Here is an 11,341-nt window from a genome sequence, read left to right on the forward strand (position 1 = left end):
TGACGCCGAACCGACAAAAGCTGCGGTAACCGCCGCCGAATCGTCCGGTTTATTTCGGTTTTTTGTTTTTCTTTTAAAACCCGATCGGTTATTTATTTAGTTATTTAGTGAACATTCTTAGATTAGCCTTTGTAGTGAACGCTTTCATCGAATATGCTTCTGTAGTGAACATTCGTTCGTTAGTTTCTATTTCGTAGCCAGGGACCTAGATGCAATTATTGTTCTTATAGATTAGCCTCTGCTTTTCAAACGATCACAACTTTTTACTCGTTTGCCCAAATTCAACGAAACCAACGCCAATTTCTTCGTTATGATCCCCTCTATCCAGATAACTTACTTAATAGTAATTTTGAAAGTTTAAATTTTGTTTTCAAACAGATTTGAATTTGAACTTCTTTTGATCATAACTTGAGTTTCGTAACTCCGATTTGGTTGATTCTCTTTGCAAATCGAAGCTCTTGACCTAGACTTTCTTTTAAGTTCTAATCCACATAATTTAGGTACTGTTAGAAATTGTTTTCTATTTGAAAGAGTTATTTGCTTATTCTTTTGAGTTTTTTCGAATCTTTTCTTCGGTTTTCTTTGCATCTTCATGCTTGAGTGCTTATGTATGCTATTGTTTGTCTACGATAGATTTTCCGGAGTGCAAAGCTTGCTAATACGAATCTCTAGGGTTTATCGATCGTCATCAAGGAAAGTTACACTTTGATCATACTATTTCATACCCGGTTTTATTATGCATTAGTTTCACCCTCAAAGATTGCATGAGTAGGATTATGATCATATGGTTATGCTTTGTAGTTCATGAGGTAGGAACCTATTACCTTTGATCACCCCATGAATATACGTTATGCTACATATTGCTTAGCCATGCTCGTAGACGGGGATTGGTATGTGAGAATCATGCAAGCTGTGAGAATTATTAATTAAGGATAACTTAAGGTGGCAACTTTAATACACATCTGGGTGGAGTGGTTGTGGGCACCTGGAGAATCCAGTGTTGTCCTAGGAGATCCCGGAGTACCCGTGTGATCATTCTATGGAATGCCACCTAGGCTCAAAGGGGTCATATAATTATTCATGCCTAGAAACTTCGTGTGCAGCCACAAGCCATTATGGGCTCTGGCATAGTTGAGTAATTTGTGTGACCTCTTTCAGTGGTGGACTAGAAGATGTAGGGGAAAGTAGGTGTATCAGTCTACCCAGAGTAAAGAGTTAATGCTTTAGAAAGACTGTGTCTCGATCTTCCGATCATGGAGGTGGTCGAGTCTTGTGGGGAAAAGTGCGCAACCTATGTAGAGTGTACAAACTAATCATGATTAGCCGTGTCCCCGGTTATGGACATCTTGAGTATCTAGAAGTGAATTATTTGTTCATCTCATCATTCTGTCTAATGAAATTGTTGGGTTAATATTTTATACTTGGTAATTTGGGATTGAGTTGGATAAACCTTCTCAATATGGGTAATTTAACTTGGTAGTAAATAAAATTTATTCCTTTGTTGTAGCTAGGGAAAAATTGGCTTTATGAAAAATTACACTTAGATCCTCCACCGGCCAAATATGCATGTAGTGATAATTATTATTCATCATTGCTCTATAGTGTGATCTTGCCAGCATATTCCATGTGCTGACCTACATGGCTGCAACATCTCATGTTGCAGAATTTTCAGACGAGGATTAAGGTGTGATAGGTCGTTGTCATGCACTCAGTTTTGCCGTGGGGTTGGATGGACTCATTTATCTTCGAAGCTTACGCAATTATTTTATTTAGTTGGCCTTCAACCATATTTATGTAATAAATACTCTTGATGAGGACCTCGATGTAATAAGTGTGTGATTGAACTCCGTTATAAATCCTCGATTACTGTGTGTGTCATCATTATCGATCCAGGGATGACACTTAAGCACAGAGACTTCGATCCATTGGGATCAGGTCTCTACAAGATGGTATCAGAGCACACGCTAACTGTAGGACGCGACCACTAGGAAAATCCACATGATACTCTTCTCTACTCATTTCTAATCCTTCTCTATTTCTACACTATAGATGTCGGACCCCAAGAACAAGTTCAGTCAGCCTAATGACGGCACCCCTTTTGGACGACACTTGAAGGAAGTCACGAGGTACCTAAACATTGGCATACCAAGCTTCAACGGAACCTTCAATGAAACTTTACCCGAAGAGGGGCACTGGAAGATCCAAGTTTGTGTTCCTGGAAGGACTTTCGCACCAACTACCGAGCCCATCGAGTTTTCCTTTAATGCACCAACCTGGAGCTTGGGAAAGAGCATGGCCGCCCACATCACCATTGGACGCATATGCGAGGTCTAAAACAAGGATCTTAAAGACACCGTCTACCAGATATGTGGACGCCTGGATGAACAATAGGAGATGATTCGCACCAGGAAGGATGGATCTATTGCAGCCTACATACAGGAGATGAACCAGCACATTCGTCAATATGACAATCATATACGCGCTATCATGATGGATACCAAGACGGCGATGACCCAGAATATGGAGCTAAAGGAGGAACTCAAGGGAACTCGCGATGGCTACGAAGAGGAAATTGCTGTGCTACTGGAATAGAATGAAGACCTGAGGAAGAAGCTAGGAATACCCATGGTGAAACCAAAACCTGAAGTGGGCATTCCTTCGAAAGACTACATCATACTAGATGACACAAACACAGACACTGACAGTGATGATGAAGAATACAGTGATGATTTTTAAGATGAAGTTGGAGCTGATATTATGGAGTCTTCCACCGATCAAAGCTTCTAGTCGACCACCATATTTATATTAGAGTTCTTCCATGTAGTTAGAAATCGTTTGTGAGAGTTTGTAATAGTAGCTTAGATCGATTGTATGAATCTTGTTTGAAATTGAGTGATGTGAATTGAATATGTTTGTCTCATATGCATATGGGTAGTTGTCCGATTTCGGGTTCCGGCAGACCCTTGAGGTTCGAACACTGGGGTGCGTGCGGAGATTTCGCTTCCTACCTTCCTGCACCCCTCCGCCTCGCTAAGATCTAAGCTATGGAAAGAACAACACAAGAGACACAGGGTTTATACTGGTTCGGGCCACCGTTGTGGTGTAATACCCTACTCCAGTGTGTGGCGTGGTGGATTGCCTCTTGGGCTGATGATGATGAATGATACAAGGAAGAACAGCCTCGCGAGGGTCTGTTCTTGGCTGGGGCGATGAACTGCTGGGAGGAGTTCAGCCACCCTTCTCTCTCTCTCTGATGGTCTTTCTCCGATTCAACCTCCTATCGAACCTCTCCTCTTAACCCCTCCGAACGCCTCTCTTCTGTGGGTGGCCGGTCCTATTTATAGAGGCCTTGGTCCTCTTCCCAAATATCAGCGGGAAGGGAGCCAACAATGGTGGGCTAATTTGAAGGGGGACAGCTAGTACTAGCTACCCTGACAAAAGTAGTCTTCGCCTGCACAAAGCTCTGGTGGTGACGCCGTCCTAGGCTCCACGATGACCTCCATCTTGCAGTCTTCCTGGTCTTGGTCTCGTTGCACCGAAATGGCAACCTTTGCCTGATGCCTCGGTACTCCGCGGCTGCGCCTGCCCCCTTTGCACCAAAGAGGAAATGAGGACACTGCGCGGGCTGGCACCCGCCTGGCGCCCTTGGTCGTCATGCCTTGCATCACGGGCACCTCGTGAGGTACCCCGCCTTGATCTCTCCGCCTCCTCGCGAGCCAGCCTGATGAGGCCGTGCCTGAGGAAGCTCCGTGTCGTCTGCCCCGCGAGGCTTGGCCCCTCGCGAGGGTCTTGGGTCTGTGTTGATGAAGATGGTCCGTGCTGGGCTCCCCCCCCTTGAGCCACGCAGTAGGCCGCAGGCAGGCAAGTCTGGGGACCCCCGTTCCCAGAACACCGACAGTAGCCCCTGGGCCCAAGGCGCGCCCGGACTTGGCCGTGCAGGGAGGCGGAAGGGCAAGAGCAAAGCGCCGCGGGCCCTAACAGCCTGCGGCCTTGGGCACCGCGTGGCGGTTGACTGGACGTGGGCGCCTCCACTTTCCATGGCGCCTCAGCAACTGCACGGATTGGAAAAGTCCCTGCATGCAAAGCGGGTCATGATTACCTGCGATCGTGGAGGTCGGCGGTTGGCCTTCGCCGGCTATAAGTACGGAACGGCGCGCGCCCTTCCAGTCCATCCCTTCTTGCTTCTCCTTCTTCCTGATCCTTGCTCCATCTTGTTGCGATGGCTCCGATCCGCCGGTTCTCGATGGCAGAGAAGGGAAAGGCTCCCCGTGAGGAACCAGACCCACTCCCGCCGAAGAAACGGCTCGTCCCCCGTGGCCCGGACGAGGGGGCCCTTCAGGTGGTGTCAAGGCCTTGGTGCGAGCGGGCGCCGCCGGGGTTCCCGCTTCCATTGTACACCCACGTCGAGGGCCCTGAAGGAGCTGATGCTGACCGCCACGGGCGGCGCCGCCGTCGGCGCTGACGGGTCATGAAGGTGTGGGTCGTCCCCCTTGGGGTCCACACCGAGGGCTCCTCCCGAGAGTTCGTGCTCCACGTCGCCATTCCTCTTCAGTCTTGGATTCGCCTTCCTCCCTTCTTCGCCTCCATCATCCCGCAGGGGGAGCCCCTGGAGCTCTGGCTGCAGCACGCCGGCTGCAGCACCCTCGCGACTAAGGCAGAGGTCGCGGTCGTTGCCCCGGGCGAGGTCTTCATGACTCGGGGCTGGAGAGAGATCGCCCGGGTTTGCAGGACAAGTGGCGTCTTCGCGATCCACTTGGATTACGACGGTGCTTCGGTGATGCTCTTCAAGATCTTCGATGCGAGCGGGCGCCGGCTGGAGTGCTGCCCCGGGAGAGGTGGCCAGGGCCCTGTGCGGCGAGGACTGGGCCCGCCGACCGCTCCCTTGGCGGCTCCTCAGGCGGAGGAGGCGTTGGAGGTTCCAGCGACTCTGGCGAGCTCTTTGCGACTCCGGAGACGACCGACGACAGCTACGAGCCCCCGAGCCGGCTCCGCTCCTGGAGCAAGGCGGGCTCGTCAGGCCGCCGCTAACTCTGATCTGGATGGGGTTGGCGCCGGTGCTTGACGGCCCACTGTTGATGATGGCGTCTTCTGCTGGGGCGCGTGTAGTTAGTGTCCCTTTAGGATCTGTTCCCTGCGAGGAATCAAAAACGCGTCCCGTGGGGGCTTGTAAGGTGCCTGTGATCCTGTTTTGTTAATATAACCCTTGTCGTAGAATTGTGCGAGTTGCTCATTCCGTCTTAGCTCAGTCCTCCCTTTCGAACCTCACGAGGGCTTGGTGCTCTGCGTCAACAGGTCCCAGTCCCAAGGCGGCTTCAGCCGTCGCTGGTATGCCAGGTCACGATGCCGTGGTCAAGGCCAGGAGGTGAGCGACCCGGAGTCCGGTAAGAGCCCCTGAGTCACGATGCTCAAGAAGTCCCCTTTGGTGCCCAAGCAGCCGTCGTTTGGTGAGAAAGGAGAGCGGCGTCGCTAACACGGGATAGCATCAGGTGCGGGGATGGTGCCACGGTAGCTGGCACTTCCGGGTGATGACTTATCTCGAGAATCAGGGGCCGCTCTCTGGCGTGTCGCCGGGTCCGTGCGTTGGCAGGCGCGAGGGTGCTCGGCAAGGTCCTCGTGTGTCTCTCCCCTCTCGCCTTTGTTCCCCTTTCTGCTCTACGTCCTTGGGTCCCGGCCCTCGAGCGAGTATCAGCCGTCGCTGGTATGCCAGGTCGCGATGCCGTGGACAAGGCCAAAGGGTGAGGGCTGGAGAGCCAGTAGGAGCCCTGAGTCGCGATGCTCAGGCACCCCCTCTTTAACGTGCAAGCGGTTCATGCGGACGAGAGTGGAGGAGACACCGCAAGGGCCTCGCCTGATGCAGCTCCTTTAAGAGATCCTATAGACTCATCATAGAAAAGAAAACGAGGGGTTGCCATGACAATTGACAGTCAGCCGTTGGTTGCTTCCGAGGGGTAATGAGGCACTGAAGGCTTGACGAGGTGACACTATGCGGGCCTGCCGCGGCTAGAGCTCAGCCATTCAGGTTTGTCGGCGTTGCAGGGACGGACCCATGCGCAAGCGTCGTGCCGTTTGGGAGCACCTCTGTTAGTTGGCGTCAGCTGAGCAGGCAACTAGGTAAAACACATTAGCCGCGAAGGAGTGTATTCGTTCAAATAGATGCTGGGAAGGCGGACATCACTGGGTCAGGCCCGAGCGACTTGGGGATCATGCAGCCCGAGGGGTGCCCCCAATAAGGTAAGCTAACAACATGAAATAAAAGGGATACATGCCGCAGGGACGGACTCACGCGGCCTGGGAATAATGCAGCCCTGGGGGCGCTCCCAGCTGGATGTGAAACTTGAAAGATGTCACCTGATGACGTTGAGGACGAAGGGGTGTTGGTGTAGCAGACTCGGTGGGCTGCGGAAGCCGATCCTCATGAGCCCCCAGGCCCGGGGGCCTCGCGAGGCTCCGGAGGTGCCGGCGGCTCGCCGCGGACCATCTCCATCTCCGCCAGGGCTGCGGAACGCCTGGCCTCTTGTGCCTCCATGATGCCCCTCATGAGGCGCTGGTACGTGGCAGCCGCGTTCGGCAAGCCGTAAGGCATGCGAACGTAGCTGTGGGGTGGACCTCCGCAGCGCCCCACTCGTGAGGGCCAGAGGCGCTCCAGAGAGGCGACTCGGTTGAGCCCTGTTATGTCGATGCAGACGCGCAGCCCACCATCCTCGCCTGGATGGGGAGCCACTGCTGGTAGACGACGGCCGCCTTTCATGACTCTTGACTCCTTTAGCTCCTGAATGGCCTTGCTGACGAACTCCTGAGGGTCTGGCTCTCCTTGCCTTACTCCTTCTTGAGGGAAACGTGCTTCGAAACACGCCTCCATGTGGTGCCCAAGTGCCTCCCTCGTGACCCTAGCCAGGTCGGTGGCCCTCTAGGGGAGAGCCCCCGAGCCCTGCCTGAGGAGGGCGCCAGGTGCACTTTCCTATGCGAGGGAAGGACGTTCCCCCTGGGCAGGCATGGGCCCAGAGGGGCCTGCCTCCTGAGGAGCCGGGCCGGACGATGTCTTCTTCTTCTTGGGGGCGGTCTCGGGAAGCCTCCTGCTTCCGCGATCCGGGTCTTCTAGTGACGCGGCCTGAAAGGCTCGTTCCAGGGAACACACCGCATCCTTCTCTTCACAGGGCACCATGATGACTCCGCCACTTCCTGGCATCTTGAGGACGTTGTAGCCGTGGTGAGTTACGGCCATGAACTTGGCCAGCGCTGGGTACCCGAGGATGGCGTTGTATGGCAGGCAAATGTGAGCGACGTCGAAGTCGATGAGCTCGGTGCAGTAGTTGTCGCATGCCCCGAAGGTGACAGGGAGGCGGACCTGCCCAATCGGGACCGTGGAGCCGTCGGTGACTCCGGAGAAAGGCTTGGTTGGCTGAAGCTGGCTGTAGGGCACTTGGAGATTGTTGAATGTTTCCACGGACAGGACGTTGAGCCCTGCCCCGCCATCGATGAGGGTCCTGGTGACCACCACGTTGCTGATGATTGGGGAACATAGCATCGGGAGGACTCCGGCTGTAGCCGCACACTTGAGCTGATCTGTCGAGCTGAACGTGATGGTGCACGCCGACCACCTAAGAGGATGCGTGGCTTCGAGCTTGGGGAGGACTGCATTCACTTCGCGGGCGAACTGCTTGAAGATGCGTTGAGAGGCTGGGGCTTGAGCCCCACCCAGGATGCAGGCGATCGCGCGCGGCTCCTGGAAGCCCCCAGCCTCCTCGTCCTGGTGGAGGTCCCCATTTCTCCTTGGTTGCGGCGGCAGCAGAGGGAGGCCTGCATTGGCTTGCGGGCGATCCTCGTGAGGCCGACCCCTCCAGTCTCCCTTGCGAGGCGGGTCTTGCCAGCGATCCTCGTGAGGTTGATCGCGCCACCCTCGGCGCGGGCCATGGTCTTCCCAGCGTCCTGCGTTCCTTCCTCCTCCTCGACCGTAGCCCCAGTCACTGCGGTCGGGGCGACGGCCGATCCTTCCTTCTCGCACGGCTCGAAGCTCTTGACATTCGTTGGTGTTGTGGGTGTGGAGGTCGTGGTACACGCAGTACCGGCTGCCCTTGGAAGGCTCGGGCTGATCTCTGCCCCGCTTGGTGTCTGGTTCTGCAGCGAGCACGGCAGCCCCCTTGCGCTTCACATCCTTGGCCTTGGGCTTCTTCTCTTCCGGGTCCGCGGCAGGCAGCTCGAGGAGGGAGAGACGCCCTTCCTCAGCCCTGGCGCACTTGGTTACCAAGTTGAACAGCTCCAAAGAAGTGCACAGGTCTTCATGCATCGCCAGCTCCTCCTTCATCTTGACATCGCGCACGCCATCGGAGAAAGCTGAGATGATGGCCTCTTCAGTCACCCTGGGAATCTTGAGGCGTGCGTTGTTGAAGCGCTGGATGTACTTCTGCAGGGTCTCCTCGGGTTGTTGCTTGATGCGGCGCATGTCGCTCACGGCGGGTGGCCGGTCGCGAGTACCTTGGAAGTTGGCGATGAAGCGGGTGCGCATCTCGTCCCAGGAGGAGATCGTGCCTGGAGCCAGGTTCAGGAGCCAGGTGCGGGCCCCGTCCTTGAGCGCCATGGGAAACCAGTTTGCCATGACCTTCTCGTCTCCGTTGGCAGCTTCGATGACAGCTCGTAGAGCTGGAGGAACTCCGCAGGGTCAGCCGTGCCGTCGTAGCGAGGAGGCAGGTCTGGCTTGAACTTGTCGGGCCACGCGACACTGCGTAGCTCGGCGGTGAAGGCACGGAAGCCTGCTGTGGCCACGAGAGGCCTTGGGTGACGGAGAGCTTGGTCTTGCATGTCCCCACGCGCCGCAGCTGGGTCTTGACGTGCGGGAGCAGGAGCATGGTCGCGACGTGCTGGAGCAGGGAGCGCCCGGGCAGCTTCTTGCGAGCGAGGGACTTCCTGGCAGCTCTGCTCTTGCTGCGCTGGCACCTGACGGAGCGGGTTCCGCCCAGGGGCCACGCGCCTTGGAGCCATGGCGCCTTCTTGAGGAGGAGGCGGCCGGGGCACCGCCGGAGCTTCGTAGCCCGCGCGGGGCGGGGTGCGGTGCAGCAGAACGGACGGCGCAGGAGAGCCCCCTGCGGCACGGACGAGCTCGGCGACGTGGTCGAGCCATTCTTTGTAGACGTCGTCGACGGGGTGGTAGCGCAGGAGCTCATTCACCGCGATGAGCGTAGCTCGAGCCTCCATGGGTGCGCGGAGCGCGCGGGACGAAGAACCAGCCGGGGGAGCGAGGGAGTTGCGGTGCGGCCGTCTTGCCGCACGGACGGATGCTGAGACGATGCTTGCTGCTCGTCCCCCGCCGGGCCAGTGGCGGCGTTGATGGCAGGTGACAGGGAACGGTGAGGACACCCGCCGACAGGAGCCGTCTGGGCGACGCGGGAAGCGAGAGCGGCCCGGCGCTCGGCACGGGCCCGATGAGCGTCAGACATGGGTGCGATGGTCGGAGGAGAACGGGGTGGTGGAAGACGAATTCCGGCGCACCCCTGCCTGGCGCGCCAAATGTAGGATTTCGGGTTCCGGCAGACACTCGAGGTTCGAACACTGGGGTGCCCGCGGAGATTTCGCTTCCTACCTTCCTGCACCCCTCCGCCTCGCTAAGATCTAAGCTATGGAAAGAACAACACAAGAGACACAGGGTTTATACTGGTTCGGGCCACCGTTGTGGTGTGATACCCTACTCCAGTGTGTGGTGTGGTGGATTGCCTCCTGGGCTGATGATGGTGAATGATACAAGGAAGAACAACCTCGCGAGGGTCTGTTCTTGGCTGGGGCGATGAACTGCTGAGAGGAGTTCAGCCACCCTTCTCTCTCTCTCTGATGGTCTTTCTCCGATTCAACCTCCTATCGAACCTCTCCTCTTAACCCCTCCGAACCCCTCTCTTCTGTGGGTGGCTGGTCCTATTTATAGACGCCCTGGTCCTCTTCCCAAATATCGAGCGGGAAGGGAGCCAACAATGGCGGGCTAATTTGAAGGGGGACAGCTAGTACTAGCTACCCTGACAAAAGTAGTCTTCGCCTGCACAAAGCTCTGGTGGTGACGCCGTCCTAGGCTCCACGATGACCTCCGTCTTGCAGTCTTCCTGGTCTTGGTCTCGTTGCACCGAAATGGCAACCTTTGCCTGATGCCTTGGTACTCCGCGGTTGCGCTTGCCCCCTTTGCACCAAAGAGGAAAGGAGGACACTGTGCGGGCTGGCACCCGCCTGGCGCCCTTGGTCATCATGGCTTCCGTCACGGGCACCTCGTGAGGTACCCCGCCTTGATCTCTCCGCCTCCTCGCGAGCCAGCCTGATGAGGCCGTGCCTGAGGAAGCTCTGTGTCGTCCGCCCCGCGAGGCTTGGCCCCTCGCGAGGGTCTTGGGTCTGTGTTGATGAAGATGGGCCGTGCTGCCCCCCCCCTTGAGCCACACCGCAGGCCGCAGGCAGGCAAGTCTGGGGACCCCCGTTCCCACAACACCGACAGTAGTGAAATCTGTCATTAGACCTTATTCTATTCTGCTTTCTCACCCCTCTAACCTATCAGATGCCTCCGAGATGTGACCCCAGATTCACTTTCCCGCTTGAGCTCACCCAGTTGATCCAACAGCAGAATGCCTTGATGCAGATGCTCATCCAGAACCAAGGCAACAACAACAACCCACCACCAGCACCACCCCCAGTTGACAACCTAGCCCGTTTTCCTAATGTTGAATACGCCGGTGTTCTCCAGCAGCACCGGCCTATTGTTGCTGATAACTGGCTCCGCAAGTTCGGAAGGGAGCTGACCACCGCAGGATGGACTGATGCTGAGAAGGTGCGCTTTGCCGCACATCAACTGGATGGACCAGCGGTCATGGTGGGAGAACTACACCACCACCTTCCTCGTGGCCAATGTGACATGGGATCAATTCCAGCAGGCTTTCCGCACCGCACAATTCTCAGCTGGAGCCATGAGTCTGAAGAAGCGTGAGTTTCATGACTTACGCCAGGAAAATCATACTGTGGGGTAGTACGTGGAGGAGTGCAGCAAGTTAGCACGCTATGCCCCAAATGATGTGGCCATAGATGCCGCAAAGTAGGAGAAATTTCTTGAGGGACTCAATGATGATCTGAGTATGCAGTTGATGGTGGCAACTTTCACCAACTACCAGGAGCTGGTAGACAGGGCCCTCATGATTGAAGGCAAGCAACAGCAGATAGAGAGCCGCAGGTGGAAGTATGGACAGGGGAAGTACAACTCTGGATCTCATCAGAAGCCTCGCTATTCCCCATACTCGGGAGGACACACTCATCATACCCATGGAGCAAATAACCATGGAGGCCATTCTCACAATGGAGGAAACTCACACAACCATAGTGGCTC

Source organism: Triticum urartu, chromosome 1A (genome assembly GCF_056163025.1).
Source record: "Triticum urartu cultivar PI428250 chromosome 1A, HENAU_Tu73, whole genome shotgun sequence".
In the NCBI taxonomy this organism is placed as follows: domain Eukaryota; kingdom Viridiplantae; phylum Streptophyta; class Magnoliopsida; order Poales; family Poaceae; genus Triticum; species Triticum urartu.